Source organism: Phocoena phocoena, chromosome 3 (assembly GCF_963924675.1).
Source record: "Phocoena phocoena chromosome 3, mPhoPho1.1, whole genome shotgun sequence".
NCBI classification, from domain to species: domain Eukaryota; kingdom Metazoa; phylum Chordata; class Mammalia; order Artiodactyla; family Phocoenidae; genus Phocoena; species Phocoena phocoena.
The window spans coordinates 114,872,390-114,892,865 of NC_089221.1; the positions used below are offsets into that span (position 1 = coordinate 114,872,390).

Consider the following 20,476-nt stretch of genomic DNA (forward strand, 5'->3'; position numbering starts at 1 on the left):
AAAATCCAGATGGGTGGATGGGTAGGTGGGTGCGGGCTATTTGACAGTCTCATAGAGAGCTAAGACTGGAGGAGAGAAATCCCCAAGGAGGGACAGTGGTGCAGAGGAGGGAGCTGACTTTCCCTAGCTGCCTGATTTTACCCTAATTCTGGGTGCTGAGAATTCTGACAAAGGGTCCAGGCAGTGGGCCGCTCCCAAGAGGCAGAAAAACCAGCAATGCATTTAGCGGTTGTTCGCATCCGGAGGGACAGGAATTAGAGACCTGAGGAGGTAAAGCCTCAGTAAATAGGAAGTGAACCCCACAACTGTCAGTTTTCCCAAATTCTAAAGCTGCAGGAGTCAGGCTGTGAAGCCAAGCAAGCCACATTACAATGCAGAGCCAGGTTCTGAATGTCTCATGGTGCTGACAAGATGTAGATTAAGGCTAGAACCTATCAGTGCGGAGAGACCCCAGTGGAAGGCACGGGGGCAGTGACGAACGAGCTGAGGGTCTCGCACAAACTCCCATCCAGCCTTCACTAAGTGCAGCGTCTCACTCAACGGAGGCGACCAGCCCCCATCTGAGCTGCAAAGGGATGAATCCCCTCCAGAAGACAACACGATGCAGAGCCTCTCCTCATTTTTATAGTTCATGTCTGCTTGCAGGAAAGCCCATCTTTCCTGAGCCTGGGGCTTGGTCCTTGATGGAGAACACGAGCCAAACCTCCCAGCCCTCAGGCAGGAAAGGACCTCTCTTGCCCTCCATCTGAGGGGAGGTGGTGAGCAGACCCAGACTGGGTCTGTGCAACCTCAGTGCACATGTATAGCTGCTTCCTTCCTTCCAGCCGGGAGCCAGAGGTAAACTCTGTAAAGCATGGAGTGTGTGGGCATTGTTTATACGGAGGTTGCTAATGACCTCAAGACAATACCTGGCGTTCAACAAGCAGGACACGACCGTATCTTAAAACACCAGGCAGGCAACGGCCCTGAGGTCTGTCGGGAGAGGCAGCAGAGTACATAAGAGCTCTGGGGTCTCGCTGCCTGCTGTGAATCCCCGCTTGACCACTGGCTGGCTGGGTGACTCAAGTTTCGTCATCCGTAAACTCAGGGTATCATTATGTGACTATAAATGAGATGAGGTGTGTTAGAGGGCTTAGCAAAGCACACGGTATATAGTAATTACTCAGCATGTGCCAGCTATGAGTTTTATTACCTCTACGATTGTTTTTATACAACTTATCAGTAAGTTTGGAGCAAACAGAACAGCATTCAGAAAACCAGTAAGACAAAGATACCTAAACACAACTGGCTTTGGCCACACAGGAAACGGGTGAACACAGATACCTGTGCTATCCAACAGAGTTACCATGAGCCATATGTGGCTATTTTCATTTAAATTAACTAAAATGAAATAAAAGTCAACATTTCGTTCCTCAGTTGCACCCACCCCGTTCCAAGTACTCAGCAGTCACACGCGGCTAGCGAATGACTCCACCTGGGAGAGCGCAGATACAGACTACTTCCATCACGGCGGCCGAACATTGTGTGGCGAGCGCTGGATGAAGTTAGCTATCCCTTTGGGATTTCCAACTTTCGGAGGTCCATCATGATATCCTGACACGCAAGCCTGTGCCTCCAGTCCTTCCCTCCAATCTGAACAGATTAGCCGAGGAAGGAGACCACAAGCTCGCTCAAGCTGGGAACCGCATCTCATGCTGAGCCATAGAAGGAGGAGGAACTGTGGCTGATGGCGGTGCCACACGGCTCTGCCAGGTACCAGGACTAGCCCCCGGGCGCAGGCCCCCACTAACGTGCTTATCGGCCCCAACTCAGACCCTCTGGGGACTAGGAGGCCCTCTTTTCTGAGTTTTCAGACAGTGCACAGCTCTAAACGGGAGAGGAGGTGGTCTGTTTTTCCGAGGAGAATGGGATATGGGCTGTATAGTCAATCTCACATTTGAAAAATGGAAAATTAATAGTATCTATTTCTTCCTGATTGCCATGCACACCATCTATTCTAAATGTTCTTTGAGCAGAGAAAATTGCCAAGTCAACTTGCAAAGGAAATGAATCCCCATCTCACACTGCAGGATAAATTAGTCATGTTTAACTAAACCCTGACAGATGTGCAGTTAATCTATATCTTTAGAAGACGGCCGAATTTCCCGCCGACTTCCCAAAGTACACAGGCTTTGGATGGCTGATGGAACCAGGGACTGGAGTCTCGAAGGAGCAAATCTGTCGCTCAGGGAGAAGTCCTCAAGCAGGACACCACTGGCCTGGGTAGAGAGAGATCAGAAAGCTGAATCGGAGATAGGAGGCGCTCAATTACTCGGCCCTGTTCACTCACAGTGTCCTCAACCGAATGGTCCTTACAAGGAGAAAGTCAGGCACAGTCTGCCTGGAGCCAGATATATCCCAGAGGAAAAAAATAATCAAAGACGACAGCACACAGAGAGCTATTTGCTCAGATTTGGTATTCTAGCCACAACAGGCTGGCAATGGGAGAAAAGCGCTTGCCTTTTAAGATGCCTATCATAGCCCCTGATAAAGGTCGGAAAGGAGGACTAATGCTTTGAGAAAGAGGGGACCCGAAGGGTACCTCTCACACACTCGGTTCCTTCCTGGGGAAAAAGTAATTTCTGTGTGGAGGAAACCATAAGACCACGTCCACCTGCCATCTCACGCCCTGCCTGGAGGTGGGCAACTCCTGTGATTTCTAGAGGGGTGTCTGATGGTCTCTCCACTCCTCCTGGTGAGAGAAACAAGGTCCTCAGGCAACCAGCATCAGATCGTCAGAGGGAAAGATGCTTCCGTCTTGGGAAGGGATCTGGCTCAGTCACAGACGCCGGGGCTGGATCCCTGTCCCCTACTTTACCTTCCCAAGTGGTGGGCGCAGTCAGTGCCCTGCCCTCCTACTCTCCATTCTCTTCCCTCTCGCCCCCAGCCCTGGCTTCAGCTCAGTTTTAATGGCTATCATCCTCCCAGTCATCTCTGCCCAGCATCCTCTTCCTCAGTCTCTCCATATCTGCCTTCCTGTTCCTACAGCTTAGTCTCCATCTTCCTTCCATGATCTCAGTCTGCCGAGCATGGCTGGTGTGTTGGTGGCGTCTTGGAGATCCACTGACCCCAATTGCCACCTCCTCCCGTAGTCAGAGAATGGCCCTCAGAGCCTCAGGGCAAACACCTGGGCCTGGTGTCCTGGACTCCCGCGCAAAGTTGCCTGCTTCTTGCTAGCCCACTGCCAGCCCATGGTGCCACCATGACCTCCCACCATCAAGACAATGGTAACAGGCTCCTAATCGGTCTCCCCAACTTGCTCCCACGTTCCCTTCGCCGAACAGCAGCCAAAGTGATCTTTCTAAAATGCAGATTTGATCAAGTCGGTTCCCCACTTAGCTACTCCAGAGGCTCCCAACTGCTCACCCAAACTCCTCAATGTGAGATCCATCTCTAGTCTCTCCTCCTCGGCCTCGAGGCTCTGCCCCTTACTGTCCTTTCCACGCACCTGTTCCCCCTGGAGCACATCTCTTCTCTTTGTCTTGCTAATGCCTACTCTCCATCAGATCTCTGCTTTAAAGGTATTTTCTCTCCGATTCTCTAACCCTCAAACCAGGTGAGTTTTCCCTTTTATAATGCTTTCGAAGTCTTGCTCCTCAGATGGCACTCAGCACACCTGTAACTTCTGGCTCAGCGTCCATCTCCCCCCCTAGATCATAGCAACACAAAACATGCCCCAAGGCTGGCTCAGGCCTTGGGGCCCAGCACCTTATGCCCTCAGCTCCTGGCATAAAGAATGGGATCTCCCTGGTGGCCCAGTAGTTAAGAATCCGCCTGCCACTGCAGGGGACACGGGTTCGAGCCCTGGTCCTGGAAGATCCCATATGCCACGGAGCAACTAAGCCTGTGCACCACTACTACCACGGAGCAACTAAGCCTGTGCACCACTACTACTGAGCCTGAGCTCTAGAGCCTGTGAGCCGCAACTACTGAGCCCATGTGCCACAACTACTGAAGCCCGCACGCCACCACAATGAGAAGCCCACGCACCGCAACGAGGAGTAGCCACCACTCGCCGAAACTAGAGAAAGCCTGTGTGCAGCAACAAAGGCCCAACACAGGCAAAAATAAACAAGTAAATAAGTAAAAAAGAATGCTCTCAACGCATACTTATTAACTGGGCATAACAGTGCTCTTGCTGCCTTTTGTAAACTTCAATCCGTCCATCTGCACAATGGCGTAATAAAGCTTAGCTCATAGCATCACTGCATGGAGTAAGATGAGACACTATCAATAAAACATAGCTCAGGGCTTCCCTGGTGGTGCAGTGGTTGAGAGTCCGCCTGCCGATGCAGGGGACGCGGCTTCGTGCCCCTGTCCGGGAAGATCCCACATGCCGCGAAGTGGCTGGGCCCGTGAGCCATGGCCGCTGAGCCTGCGCGTCCAGAGCCTGTGCTCCGCAATGGGAGAGGCCACAAGAGTGAGAGGCCCGCGTACCGCAAAAAGAAAACAAACAAACAAAACATAGCTCACAGTTACTGGCATACAGCAGGGACTTGATAAATTTATGTTCCCCTTCCCATTTCCCAATTGTCTGCATAATATGTTAGAATTTTATTCCTACGCTTTTTTAAAAAAAAAGCCTGAGGAGACGCCTGGGATATAAAGAATGACATCTCTCCTGTCCTTATTTTGTAGGTGGGTCAGTACAAGTCCAAGAGATTCAGGTTATAATTTATATCTGCCTTCCTCAAGGTGGAAAAGCTCCATGATGGGAGGGCTTGGTCTGATTTCCCCACACCTGATATTCCCAGCACTTACCATAAGGATGGATACATAATTGTTGTTCAAAATATAGGTATTGAAAGAAAACATGAACACAGTGGTTATAAAATCCCCAAGTCAAACAGCTCTCAAGTGGCAGAGACAGGATTTGGATCTCGGCTATTATCTTGCTGGGCTGCCCCTGGGTCCTGGACCAGCTTTTTGGATTGATTGGGCTTGTGGGTAGCCAGTACTAACTGAGACAACTAATATACTTGGTCCATGATGTTCTGGGTTGAAAAAAATCGAAACATCAGGCCCTCACAGGTAAAGGAAGCTCTGCCAGCAGAGGAAGCTAGCTGAGTATCAGAGGATGGAGGGAGCATGTAGGCTCCCACCTTCATTAGCTTTGGTGTGAGAACAGTGGATCTTTGGAAGGACTGCGTCCAGCCTGCTGCCTTCCTGTTACGCTCCCAGAAGCATGTATCACCTGTGCAGCCACTGGGGCTTTAGTAGAGAAAAGTACAGGGCCACTGCATTTCTCCAAATGTGCAGGAAGACAGTTCCCTCCCCAAGGAAAGCACAGCACTCGGGCAGAGAAGGGCCCAGGTAAGGTGGTGCTCTCCCAGTGGGCTTTCCCTGTCTGTTTGGAAAATATGAACAGAATGCAATAAGCAAGTGTAAATAAGGCACATGCAGCCTCTGTGGAAGGTATAAAGCCCTGGAAAGAAAATGTAGAAATCACTTTTTCTACCCGGGCGCTCTCTCCTCTCTCCACAAGGCCTGAAGCTTTAAGGGGTATTAGGCACGATGGGCTCTGAATGCAGACAGTGTTGAAACAAAGCCCGGAGTGCATCATGAGTGGCCCAGCTGACGGGAGGGAGAAGGATACACTGTGGCCAACATCATAGGGTAGAAAGCGGTGACAAGGTCACTGCAGCCCTGGTGGGGTCATGAGAGAGGAGGGGGGCACTCTGATCTATGAGTATTTGCCTATGGAGAAGTTAGCCCAGGTAAGCAGTGCTGGGGGGAGAGAGCGGCTTGCTCCTTCACCGAACGAGCGTCAGTAGCCTGGCTCTGCCTGCCCCCATCACCCCTTCTTCCCTGCCTCCTCTGTCTTCCTTCAGACAAAGCCAAGGGTTAGTGAGGAAGTTTCAAAATAGGTAAAGTCTTTGGAAGGGGAGAGATAGGAGCTGGGGAACCTGTGCTCCTTTGAAAAGTGCTCCCAAGGGCGATGACTGGTGTTCCAAGCTGATCTCGGCTTATTGCTGACTTTGGGGGCTGAATGACATGCTGCAAAGCCCTCTTAGAGGATTAGAAAGGGGGAAGGTAAGGAGACAATCCGAGGTATAAAAATATGTCAGAGATGAGGTAAAAAATAGAAGCGGGGCCAGACCGTAGACGTTCTGCATTTGGAGCTACAGTGTTAATATCTAACAGAGAGAGCAAGTGTGAGTGTGTCTGTGCGTTACAAATCCTAACGGAAGCCACATTTGAACACCCAATTGGGGATGTTTGAAAATGGCAAATCCGACACGCAAGCATTATAGGATATCCGTAAGCCTCTGCTAGGGAACCAATTACCGGTACACTCTGGAAACTCATGAAATCTTGCAACTAAAGAGCCAAACGAGAAAACCACCCGCCCGTCACATGGACCCTCCCTCCCTAACCGTAGCCTCACCAGTGCTTAGCTCAGGACTCGGGCAGAAGCTAATATGAAAACAATAAGAATGTAACTTAAACTTTAGTGCCTCTGAAGGTAATTAAAGAGTTGGGCCAGACTGGAGTTTTCTCTGGAGCAGGCCGGGAGGCCTCTCAGAAATGACCTGGTGCCGGTCCTTTCAAGCTAATCTCCTTCAGCCCTTCTAGGTGCTGTTGTGCATAGTTAGCTAATCAGAGCAGCAGTGGATCGATGCGCTCAGAGTGTTTGCAATTAGCATCTTCTGTAAAAGGTCCAGCTGAGCCTCCTTCAGGGCCAAAATAGGTGCTGGGCAGAGCCTGGACTGGATCGACTCAAGGATGTCTTCCTGAACTGCCTTGCCTAGGGTCCAGCCTCTTCTTTCTACCCTGGAATCCTCATGCTGCCGGGAAGCTTCGGCTGCCTCTTCCCAAGAAGGACTGGGTCCCTCGTGCCGCTGAATATCTAGCACACAGCAAGTGTCCCAGTGCTGGTGGGGGGAGTGTGCAGCAATGCTCAGCAGGGGGTGCTACACTCCACGGGAGCTTGAAAGACAGGGAGGACGAGCAAGGCTACAGCTCCCTTGGGAACGTGGGCGCTAATCAGCTGGAACTCAGAGAGGTGAGAGTTGGTTGATTCTGCTTAGCATGGTTTTTAAGAGCAATAACCAGCCATACTGCTTTAAAAGAATCCCAGGGAGGCAGGAGAGAGTATCTAGGCTCTGGAGAAACACAGAGCTGAGCTCTGAAGCCAGCTCTGCCATCCTAGCTGAGACTGGACAGGTGACTTTTCCAATCGTCAGTTTCCACATCTGCAGAATGGAGGTGATGACAGAACAAGCTCGCAGCATCATGGGAGGACTGGACTAGAACGGACTTAAGTGTTCAGCACTTGGTAACCACTGGCTCTGAGATTATTTGTGTTTGTGGATCCACCAAGTGGAAAAGTATGGGAATCCAGAGCATGCGTGTGGTATTTTCACATGAAACAACCCCTGAAGCCAGCTAGTAGGATACGACACTCCCCTGCTGTTTCTCAGAGGTGAGGCAACATTGCCAAGGTCCTACAGATGGTCAACAGTAAAACAGACATTCAAACCCAGTTCTCCTGATTTGACATTCACTTGATCTGCTCACACACCATGACGCCTGGTGCCTGCACCTCTACTCTGGCCCCATAAGCAAGGGAGACCCTCTTCCACAAGTTAAAGACCACGCACTTGACCACAGGGGTCAGAACCCCACTCCCTGCCCTGAATACAAACAGGGGTTTGGCACTGCATTAAGAGTTCAAGCTTCTACATACAGATGGCCAATAGGCACATGAAAAGATACTCAACACCGCTAATTATTAGAGAAATGCACGTCAAAACTACAACGAGGTACCGCCTCACACCGTTCAGAATGGCCGTCATTAAAAAGTCTACAAGTAACAAATGCTGGAGAGGGTGTGGAGAAAAAGGAACCCTCTTACACTGTTGGTGAGAATGTAAATTGGTGCAGCCACTACGGAGAACAGTATGGAGGTTCCTTAAAAAACTAAAAACAGAATTACCACATGATTCAGCAATTCCACTCCTGGGCATATACCCAGGCAAAACTATAATTCGAAAAGATACACGCACCCCTATGTTCATAGCAGCACTATTTACAATAGCCAAGACATGGAAACAACCTAAATGTCCATCAGCAGGTGAATGGATAAAGAAAATGTATGTACACACACATATACATACACACACATACACAATGCAACATTACTCGGTCATCAGAAAGGATGAAATAATGCCATCTGCAGCAACATGGATGAACCTAGAGATTATCAATACTAAGCGAAGTCAGAAAGAAAGACAAATACCGTATGGTATCACTTATGTGTGGAATCTAAAATACAACACAAATCAACATATCTACAAAATGAAAAGAGACTCAGCAGATACAGAGAAAAGACTTGTGGTTGCCAATGGGGAGAGGCGGGGTATGGGAGGGAAGGACTGGGAGTTTGGGATTAGCAGAGGCAAACTATTATATATAGGATGGATAAACAATAAGGTCCTATCGTAGAGTACAGGGACCTATAGTCAATATGCTGTGATATTTTCCCTAATGGAAAAGAATATGAAAAAGAATATATATGTATAACTGAGTCACTTTGCTGTACAGAAGAAATTAACACAACACTGTAAATCAACTATACTTCAATAATTTTTTTTAAAAAATTAAATAAAAAAAGAGTTCAAGCTTCTGGGTCTGACAGCCCTGGGTTTGAACACCAGCTCCCAGTGTACAAGTGGTTGGTTTTCACATAAGTCACTGCTCTTCTCCAAGAGTCAGGTTTTTCATCTGTAAAATGGTGACATTAACAGTCTCAAACTCATGGGGTTGTGGTAGGGATTTACCTTCCACCACCTTAAAGCTTCATGTGAAGATGAAGCTTTAAGAAACCAGCAGGCAGCCACCACCATCTTCTCCTCTGAGGAACGTCAAGGGCTGGTAGCACTTACCCTTGGGAGGCTGAGAGATACGCTCCCAGCCATAGCAGTTTTAGTGGCAGAAAACAAAATCAGGACTTCCTGATGGGATTTTTAAGGCACATACAAGGTGAATCCCCACTTCTAATTGGAGGTCATCTAACAGAGATTTGAGCCAGGTTGTGCCTGCTCAAATTAAATTGCATTATTATATGTAATTCCCGTTTTTACTTTTCAGTGCCTAAAACATCAATATATATGCGTGTTCTCTTACCCTTAGAGAGTGCATCGTTTTGTGTAAAGACAGGCATGAGCAAAGGAATTAGGGCCCCATTATTCAGAAGCTCACTAATAAAGTCCTTTTTAAAAAGCAACCTTAGAAAGAGCTTAAGATACTGGCATTAAACTGGGAGGAAAATGAGTTAAACTAATTAATGGTACAAGCTACAAGAAAGGACAGATTATAGAAGATGGCAGAAGAGTAAGACGCAGAGATCACCTTCCTCCCCACAGATACACCAGAAATACATCTACACATGGAACAACTACTACAGAACACCTACTGAAAGCTGGCAAAACCTCAGACCTCCCAAAAGGCAAGAAACTCCCCACGTACCTGGGTAGGGCAAAAGAAAAAAGAATAAACAGAGACAAAAGAATAGGGACGGGACCTGCACCAGTGGGAGGGAGCTGGGACGGGACCTGCACCAGTGGGAGGGAGCTGTGAAGGAGGAAAGGTTTCCACATGCTAGAAGCCCCTTCACGGGCGGAGTCTGCGGGTGGTGGAGGGGGGAAGCTTCAAAGCCGTGGAGGAGAGCGCAGCAACAGGGGGGCGGAGGGCAGAGCAGAGAGATTTCCGCACAGAGGATCGGTGCCGACCGGCACTCACCAGCCTGAGAGGCTTGTGTGCTCACCCGCCGGGACAGGCGGGGCTGGGAGCTGAGGCTCAGGCTTTGGTCTGAGCACAGGGAGAGGACTGGCGGCGTGAACACAGCCTGAAGGGGCTAGTGCACCACGGCTAGCCAGGAGGGAGTCCAGGGAAATGTCTGGACCTGCCAAAGAGGCAAGAGACTTTTTCTTCCCTCTTTGTTTCCTGGTGCGCGAGGAGAGGGGATTAAGAGCGCTGCTTAAAGGAGCTCCAGAGACGGGCGCGAGCCGTGGCTATCAGAGCGGACCTAGAGACGGGCATGAGACGCTAAGGCTGCTGCTGCCGCCACCAAGAAGCCTGTGTGCAAGCACAGGTCACTTTGCACACCTCCCCTCCCGGGAGCCTGTGCAGCCCGCCACTGCCAGGGTCCCATGATCCAGGGACAACTTCCCCCGGAGAACGCACAGGCACGCCTCAGGCTGGTGCAACGTCACGTTGGCCTCGGCCGCCGCAGGCTCACCCCACACTCTGTACCCCTCCCTCCCCCTAGCCTGAGTGAGCCGGAGCCCCCGAATCAGCGGCTCCTTTAACCCCGTCCTGTCTGAGCTAAGAACAAACGCCCTCCAGCGACCTCCATGCAGAGGCGGGGCCAAATCCAAAGCTGAGACGCAGGAGCTGTGCGAACAAAGAAAAGAATGGGAAATCTCTCCCAGCAGCCTGAGGAGCAGCAGATTAAATCTCCAAAATCAACCTGATGTACCCTGCATCTGTGGAATATATGAATAGACAACAAATCATCCCAAATTGAGGAGGCGGACTTTGAGAGCAAGATTTATTATTTTTTCCCCTTTTCCTCTTTTTGCAAGTGTGTATGTGTATGCTTCTGTGTGAGATTTCGTCTGTATAGCGTTGCTTTCACCATTTGTCCTAGAGTTCTATCTGTCCGTTTTTTTTAAAAATTTTTTTTCTTAATAATTATTTTTTATTTTAATAACTTTATTTTATTTTATCTTACTTTATTTTATTTTACTCTCTTTCTTTCTTTCTACTTTTTCTCCCTTTTATTCTGAGCCATGTGGATGAAAGGCTCTTGGTGCTCCAGCCAGGAGTCAGTGCTGTGCCTCTGAGGTGGGAGAGCCAACTTCAGGACACTGGGCCACAAGAGACCTCCCAGCTTCACATAATATCAAAAGGCAAAAATCTCCCAGAGATCTCCATCTCAAAACCAGCACCCAGCTTCACTCAACGACCAGCAAGCTACAGTGCTGTACATCCTATGCCAAACAACTAACAAGACAGGAACACAACCCCACCATTAGCAGAGAGGCTGCCCAAAATCATAATAAGTCTACAGACACCCCAAAACACACCACCAGACGTGGACCTGCCCACCAGAAAGACAAGATCCAGCCTCACCCACCAGAACACAGGCACTAGTACCCTCCACCAGGAAGCCTACACAACCCAATGAACCAACCTTAGCCACTGGTGACAGACACTAAAAACAACAGGAACTACGAAACTTCAGCCTGCAAAAAGGAAACCCCAAACACAGTAAGATAAGCAAAATGAAAAGACAGAAAAACACACAGCAGATGAAGGAGCAAGATAAAAACCCACCAGACCTAACAAATGAAGAGGAAATAGGCAGTCTACCTGAAAAAGAATTCAGAATAATGATAGTAAAGAGGATCCAAAATCGTGGAAATACAATAGAGAAAATGCAAGAAACGTATAACAAGGACCTAGAAGAACTAAAGATGAAGCAAGCAATGATGAACAACACAATAAATGAAATTAAAAATACTCTAGATGGGATCAATAGCAGAATAACTGAGGCAGAAGAACGGATAAGGGACCTGGAAGATAAAATAGTGGAAATAACTGCTGCAGAGTAGAATAAAGAAAAAAGAATGAAAAGAATTGAGGACAGTTTCAGAGATCTCTGGGACAAAATTAAATGCACCAACATTTGAATTATAGGGGTCCCAGAAGAAGAAGAGAAAAAGAAGGGGACTGAGAAAATATTTGAAGAGATTATAGTTGAAAACTTCCCTAATATGGGAAAGGAAATAGTTAATCAAGTCCAGGAAGCACAGAGAGTCCCATACAGGATAAATCCAAGGAGAAACACGCCAAGACACATATTAATCAAACGATCAAAAATTAAATACACAAAGAAAACATATTAAAAGCAGCAAGGGAAAAATAACACACAAGGGAATCCCCATAAGGTTAACAGCTGATCTTTCAGCAGAAACTCTGCAAGCCAGAAGGGACTGGCAGGACATATTTAAAGTGATGAAAGAGAAAAACCTACAACCAAGATTACTCTGCCCAGCAAGGATCTCATTCAGATTTGATGGAGAAATTAAAACCTTTACAGACAAGCAAAAGCTGAGAGAGTTCAGCACCACCAAACCAGCTTGACAACAAATGCTAGAGGAACTTCTCTAGGCAAGAAATACAAGAGAAGGAAAAGACCTACAATAACGAACCCAAAACAATTAAGAAAATGATGAACATACATATCGATAATTACCTTAATGTAAATGGATTAAATGATCCCACCAAAAGACACAGACTGGCTGAATGGCTACAAAAACAAGACCCATGTATATGCTGTCTACAAGAGACCCACTTCACACCTAGAGACACATACAGACTGAAAGTAAGGGGATGGAAAAAGATATTCCATGCAAGTAGAAACCAAAAGAAAGCTGGAGTAGCAATTCTCATATCAGACAAAATAGACTTTAAAATAAAGACTATTACAAGAGACAAAGAAGGACACTACATAATGATCAAGGGATTGATCCGAGAAGAAGATATAACAATTGTAAATATTTATGCACCCAACATAGGAGCACCTCAATACATAAGGCAAATACTAACAGCCATAAAAGGGGAAATCGACAGTAACACAATCATAGTAGGGGACTTTAACACCCCACTTTCACCAATGGACAGATCATCCAAAATGAAAATAAATAAGGAAACACAAGCTTTAAATGATACATTTAACAGGATGGACTTAATTGATATTTATAGGAAATTCCATCCAAAAACAACAGAATACACATTTTTCTCAAGTGCTCATGGAACATTCTCAGGATAGATCATATCTTGGGTCACAAATCAAGCCTTGATAAATTTAAGAAACTTGAAATTGTATCAAGTATCTTTTCTGACCACAACGCTATGAAACTAGATATCAATTACAGGAAAAGATCTGTAAAAAATACAAACACATGGAGGCTAAACAATACACTATTTAATAACGAAGTGATCACTGAAGAAATCAAAGAGGAAATCAAAAAATACCTAGAAACAAATGACAATGGAGACACGATGACCCAAAACCTATGGGATGCAGCAAAAGCAGTTCTAACAGGGAAGTTTATAGTAATACAATCCTACCTTAAGAACCAGGAAACATCTCAAATAAACAACGTAACCTTGCACCTAAAGCAATTAGAGAAAGAAGAACAAAAATACCCCAAAGGTAGCAGAAGGAAAGAAATCATGAATATCAGATCAGAAATAAATGTAAAAGAAACGAAGGAAATGATAGCAAAGATCAATAAAACTAAAAGCTGGTTCTCTGAGAAGATAAACAAAATTGATAAACCATTAGCCAGACTCATCAAGAAAAAAAGGGAGAAGACAAATCAATAGAATTAGAAATGAAAAAGGAGAAGTAACAACTGACACTGCAGAAATACAAAGGATCATGAGAGATTACTACACGCAATTCTATGCCAATAAAATGGACAACCCAGAAGAAATGGACACATTCTTAGAAATGCACAACCTGTGAAGACTGAATCAGGAAGATATAGAAAATATGAACAGACCAATCACAAGCACTGAAATTGAAACAGTGATTAAAAATCTTCCAACAAACAAAAGCCCAGGACCAGATGGCTTCACAGGCGAATTCTATCAAACATTTAGAGAAGAGCTAACACCTATCCTTCTCAAACTCTTCCAAAATATAGCAGAGGGAGGAACACTCTGAAACTCATTCTATGAGGCCACCATCACCCAGATACCAAAACCAGACAAGGCCAATATCACTGATGAACATAGATGCAAAAATCCTCAACAAAATACTAGCAAACAGAATCCAACAACACATTAAAAGGATCATACACCATGATCAAGTGGGGTTTATTCCAGGAATGCAAGGATTCTTCAATATACGCAAATCAATCAATGTGATACACCATATTCACAAATTGAAAGAGAAAAACCATATGATCATCTCAATAGATGCAGAGAAAGCTTTCGACAAAATTCAACATCCATTTATGATAAAACCCCTGCAGAAAGTAGGCATAGAGGGAACTTTCCTCAACATAATAAAGGCCATATATGACAAACCCACAGCCAACATCGTCCTCAATGGTGAAAAACTGAAAGCATTTCCACTAAGATCAGGAACAAGACAAGGTTGCCCACTCTCACCACCCTTATTCAACATAGTTTTAGAAGTTTTAGCCACAGCAATCAGAGAAGAAAAGGAAATAAAAGGAATCCAAATCGGAAAAGAAGAAGTAAAGCTGTCACTGTTTGCAGGTGACATGATACTATACATAGAGAATCCTAAAGATGCTACTAGAAAACTACTAGAGCTAATCAATGAACTTGGTAAAGTAGCAGGATACAAAATTAATGCACAGAAATCTCTGGCATTCCTATACACTAATGATGAAAAATCTGAAAGTAAAATTAAGAAAACACCCCATTTACCACTGGAAAAAAAAGAATAAAATATCTAGGAATAAACCTACCGAAGGAGACAAAAGACCTGCATGCAGAAAATTATAAGACACTGATGAAAGAAATTAAAGATGATACAAATAGATGGAGAGATATACCATGTTCTTGGATTGGAAGAATCAACATTGCGAAAATGACTGTACTACCCAAAGCAATCTACAGATTCAATGCAATCCTTATCAAACTACCACTGGCATTTTTCACAGAACTAGAACAAAAAATTTCACAATTTGTATGGAAACACAAAAGACCCCAAATAGTCAAAGCAATCTTGAGAACAAAAAACAGAGCTGGAGGAATCAGGCTCCCTGACTTCAGGCTATACTACAAAGCTACAGTAATCAAGACAGTATGGTACTAGCATAGAAACAGAAATATAGATCAATGGAACAGGATAGAAAGCCTAGAGATAAACCCATGCACATATGGTCACCTTATCTTTGATAAAGGAGGCAGGAATGTACAGTGGAGAAAGGACAGCCTCTTTAATAATTGGTGCTGGGAAAACTGGACAGGTACATGTAAAAGTATGATATTAGAACAATCCCTAACACCATACACAAAAATAAGCTCAAAATGGATTAAAGACCTAAATATAAGGCCAGACACTATCAAACTCTTCGAGGAAAACATAGAACACTCTATGACATAAATCACAGCAAGATCCTTTTTGACCCACCTCCTACAGAAATGGAAATAAAAACAAAAATAAACAAATGGGACCTAATGAAACTTCAAGGCTTTTGCACAGCAAAGGAAACCATAAACAAGACCAAAAGACAGCCCTCAGAATGGGAGAAAATATTTGCAAATGAAGCAACTGACAAAGGATTAATCTCCATAATTTATAAGCAGCTCATGCAGCTCAATAAGAAAAAAACAAACAACCCAATCCAAAAATGGGCAGAAGACCTAAATAGACATTTCTCCCAAGAAGATATACAGATTGCCAACAAACACATGAAAGAATACTCAACATCATTAATCATTAGAGAAATGCAAATTAAAACTACAATGAGATATCATCTCACACTAGTCAGAATGGCCATCATCAAAAAAATCTAGAAATAATAAATGCTGGAGAGGGTGTGGAGAAAAGGGAACCCTCTTGCACTGCTGGTGAGAATGTGAATTGGTACAGCCACTATGGAGAACAGTATGGAGGTTCCTTAAAAAACTAGAAATAGAACTACCATATGACCCAGCAATCCTACTACTGTGCATATAGCCTGAGAAAACCATAATTCAAAAAGAGTCATGTACCAAAATGTTCATTGCAGCTCTATTTACAATAGCCAGGACATGGAAGCAACCTAAGTGTCCATCATCGGATGAATGGATAAAGAAGATGTGGCACATATATACAATGGAATATTACTCAGCCATAAAAAGAAACGAAATTGAGTTATTTGTAGTGAGGTGGATGGACCTAGAGTCTGTCATATAGAGTGAAGTAAGTCATAAAGAGAAAGACAAATACCATATGCTAACACATATATATGGAATCTAAGAAAAAAAAATGTCATGAAGAACCTAGGGGTAAGACGGGAATAAAGACACAGACCTACTAGAGAATGGACTTGAGGATACAGGGAGCAGGAAGGGTAAGGTGTGACAAAGTGAGAGAGTGCCATGGACATATATACACTACCGAACGTAAAATAGATAGCTAGTGGGAAGCAGCTGCATAGCACAGAGAGATCAGCTCGGTGCTTTGTGACCACCTGGATGGGTGGGATAGGGAGGGTGGGAGGGAGGGAGACGCAAGAGGGAGGAGATATGGGAACATATATGTATATGTATAACTGATTCACTTTGTTATAAAGCAGAAACTAACACACCATTGTAAAGTAATTATAATCCAATAAAGATGTTAAAAAAAAAAAAAAAAAAGACAGATTTCCCTGTTAAACCCATTAAGACTATTCTTAGTAACCAGATCTGAGGAGCTTTTAATGGTTCTCTTGATTCTAATGATAATTCTTCATCTGGAAAAAGAAATACATTTAGAAGTTACACAACGTTTGTAAATGTGCATTAGTGGAGTAGCACTTATTTTGCCCCCTGAATAATCTAGAGCAGGGAGGTTAGCTCAATGAAATAAGCTTTTAAAGCTTCTGATAAGATCCACAGATTTTTCCACACTCCAGGGCAAAACAAAATGTTGAATATGCAAAATATTGGTTAAAAATGCCAACTCTGGCTTTGTGTTTCCCAGGCAGTGGGTAGGCATTTCCCTACATGGGAAACTGACTAGATGAGCAGTGCTGCAGAAAACAGCAGTTTTACTGAAGGATTTCATAGCCAACCAGATTCCCTAGGTCCTCAACTAATAAAGACTAAGCTGGAAAAAATGACATCAGTTCTCACCTAAAATCAGCAGTGGCAGATGCTTCAGGACAAGGTGTCAGATGCAGCATCCACCTGGACTTCTGAGAGCAGTGGGAGTGGGCAGAGCCCTGGGAAAGGGGCAGGGATGGGGAGGGTCAGTCCCTGCCTGGGCCATCCCACCGCAGAGAGGCAGACTCAGTGTCTGCAAATCACTTTGTGTTTGTTAATGTATGAGCTCAAATGGCTGGTGACAGTCAGGGAAGACTTTCAAGAGGAGGCGGGACCTCAGCTGAGGCTCATGTGCAGGGAGGACTTTGAAAAGGAGAAGACATTCCAGGCAGGTCTTAGAAATAATAAGGAAGCCAGTTGAAATTAAGTGACTGATTTTTACAGCTGATTTATATTTAAATTAGCTCTGCTCGAATTAAACACACCAACTTTAGGGCTTCCCTGGTAGCGCAGTGGTTAAGAGTCTGCCTGCCGATGCAGGGGACACGGGTTCGTGCCCCGGTCCGGGAAGATCCCACATGCCGCAGAGCAGCTGGGCCCGTGAGCCATGGCCGCTGAGCCTGCGCATCCGTAGCCTGTGCTCCGCAACGGGAGAGGCCACAACAGTGAGAGGCCCGCGTACTGGAAAAAAAAAAAAAAAAAAAAAAAAAATATATATATATATATATATATATAAATCAAAGATATAAATGTTTGTGTATATATAAAATCTGTGTATCTGCTCAATGATATTCCATTATTTCACACATTATATAAATGCTTACGTGCAATCCAAGGACCATTTTCTGACCAGGTAACACTTACTATTCCAGGACTGACACTAGCCTGTATCTGCAGGAGGTTTTACTATCAGAAACATATTTTTAAGGTACATAAAAGAAGAATCTCCATTCCTAACTGGCAATTTGTGTCCAGTGTAATCTGTTCAAATTCAACGTGCAAATCTGGGCATTTTTAAACATAATTTGAGTTTCCGTGTTTTTTAATACCTAAAGAACCAATACATGCGTATATGTTTTTACCCTTAAACATGGCATAAGCTTTGTTATTTAATGGGACAGGAAGCCACAAAGGATTGGCAGAAGACCATGACTGCCAAGCTGGGGATGGAGATCTGATGCTAATGGCCTGGGACGTGTAAGGAACCTGAGATGTCCTCTTTAATTTGTGGGTGAGAGAGGGACGTCAGATTAGGTGGGGACCAGGAGAAGATTTAGCCCCAATACAGAAAACCACAAGTTCCTCTTAGTCCTTCCCCAGAACTCCTCCCCTTCCTGGTCTAGAGTGGATGGTGACATGGGTATATGGGCTGATTGGAAGATTGGTAGCACCATCCTCTTCCTGTGACAAAGGTCAAGCAGTACCTCCAGGGGTACTGGAGTTGGAGTCTAGGGTAAGAGGGTAGAGGTGGGAGCTGGAACTGAAAACTCCCAATTGGAACTGAGGCCAGGATAGAATGATCCTGGAGATGCCTGGAGCAGACGCATCCTGGCATCTTCACTCTCATGCTTCTAGTGGACAAACTGATAGAGGACCAGGATAAATAAGGCAATGTCTAAGGAAGAGCTGCCTTCTGAAACCATAACGGGAGCCTTAAGCTATTCCAGATCTTGCCAGGTTCAGTGTCTGACTCACTATTCTTTTCACTCTTCAGGTTATGCAACTCACTCTAAATTTGTCTCCACCTTACCCTGGAAGACTTAGGGCACAAATGGGTATAGTGACTTGACATGATAAGAGGACGGTATCCAAGCCTCACGGGACCTCCTCTGGACTCACAGAGGACCTTGTGACTGGCACAAAGATGAAATAGTAGCTATTATTATTTCTATTTTTAGAAACACTTCTATATTTGATCACAATCGCCTGTTTAGACATCTAGTATCTAACAAGGCACCATGACACAGCTAGCAATTTCCCTGTTCCCCTCCTAAATATCATATATAATCAACAATGTAAACAGAAGAAATACCATAAATTCCATTTTCAGTAAAACTAGAAAAGAGATATAATCCCTAGCTTTGAACAATATTTCAGAAGCCACCCAGATGGAAGTATAATGTCCAGATAGGCCAGTAAAAAAATATCAAAAATATGTTTCTGATAAGTGAAGGACTCCTCCTGAAGTGATAGATCAGCATTTCCTGTTCAGCAAAATCTACGGGATCTGAAGAAAGGACAGGGCACAGATCAAGCAGAAGCTATACACGTAGAAAAAAACCAATAAGAAAGCAAGAAAAGAGTGTAGTGGCCTAGGGGCAGCAGGTCCCGGAAAATGCTCACAGCATTGTTCTTCCTGTTGGCAAGAGGCACTCCAAAGTGCAAGAGCAACAGAGACAGCTGATGAGAGAAACCCTCTTGGGGCTGATCTGTTTCATAGAAACAGAAAGAAACACAGAGGAGCCATTTTAGCAGGAAGCCATCTGTCACTGGTGACACTAAAGCAGAGTGCTTTGGGATTGTGAAGGCTACAAAAATATAAGGGTACCCCCCTTTCATCCATAGGACTCCCTTTTGAATAGGTAGGCCATTAAAGTCTAACTTATTCCAATTTTTTTTTTTTTTTTGCGGTACACGGGCCTCTCACTGCTGTGGCCTCTCCCGTTGCGGAGCACAGGCTCCGGACGTGCAGGCTCAGCGGCCATGGCTCATGGGCCCAGCCGCTCCATGGCATGTGGGATCTTGCCAGACAGGGGCACGAACCTGTGTCCCCTGCATCGGCAGGCGGACTCTCAACCACTGCGCCACCAGGGAAGCCCTCCGATATTTTTTAAAAGATGCTTTCATGTTGAGATTTTATATATACGTATGTAGTTTCCATATGTATGTATGAAAATTATGGAAAAGAGCAGCAAAACAAAACTTACCACAGAACACTCAGCAGAAAAATGGAAAAGGTGAAAATGTGTACAGAGTATGACACCATGAATTAAAACAATCACTTTTATGAAGAAAGACAATAAAACAGTATACAAGAACTCAGAGAAGAGATGAAGAGACCACAGAGGAGATGGCATGTGAACATTTAGGTCCCAGGAGAGAAGGAGAAAGAAAAACCCAAATCATCATAAAAATGAAGCCAAATTGGAAGAAGCACCAGGGAGGACACTGTGGGAAACTCACTAAGAGAGAAGGATGCCGGAAATGAGAGGAGTGAACAACATGGAAAGGAAATAAGGGATTACAAAGGATTAGAGAGCAAAAGACAGCTATAGAGAGGAGGCAAAGGACATACTACAGGTGCATAGCTGGAGCCTGTGAAGACACAAAAGAAAACAATGGAACAGGACATATGTTTAAAATGCAATTCATTAGACCATTCCTAAAATAAAAGAAGAACTGAATCTACATATTGAAAAGGCACAGCATTAGCCAGGGAAAATCAACCTAGAATAGTTGATACTAAGATCAACTTAGTATCAACCAAGTTGTCTTTTTAACCCAAAGGGGAAAAATAATCCCTAAACACAGATTTTTTATTTTATTATTATTATTTTTTCTGTATGCGGGCCTCTCACTGCTGTGGCCTCTCCCATTGCGGAGCACAGGCTCTGGACGCGCAGGCTCAGCGGCCATGGCTCACGGGCCC

The 20,476-nt window shown here is 44.9% G+C and overlaps 1 protein-coding gene across 2 annotated transcripts in view; it reads right to left on the reverse strand.

The window, feature by feature from the left end:
* The window catches only part of SPOCK1 (SPARC (osteonectin), cwcv and kazal like domains proteoglycan 1), a 558,187-nt gene that overhangs the window by 19,704 nt on the left and 518,007 nt on the right, over positions 1-20,476 (reverse strand). The gene's annotated exons all lie outside the window — the stretch shown is intronic.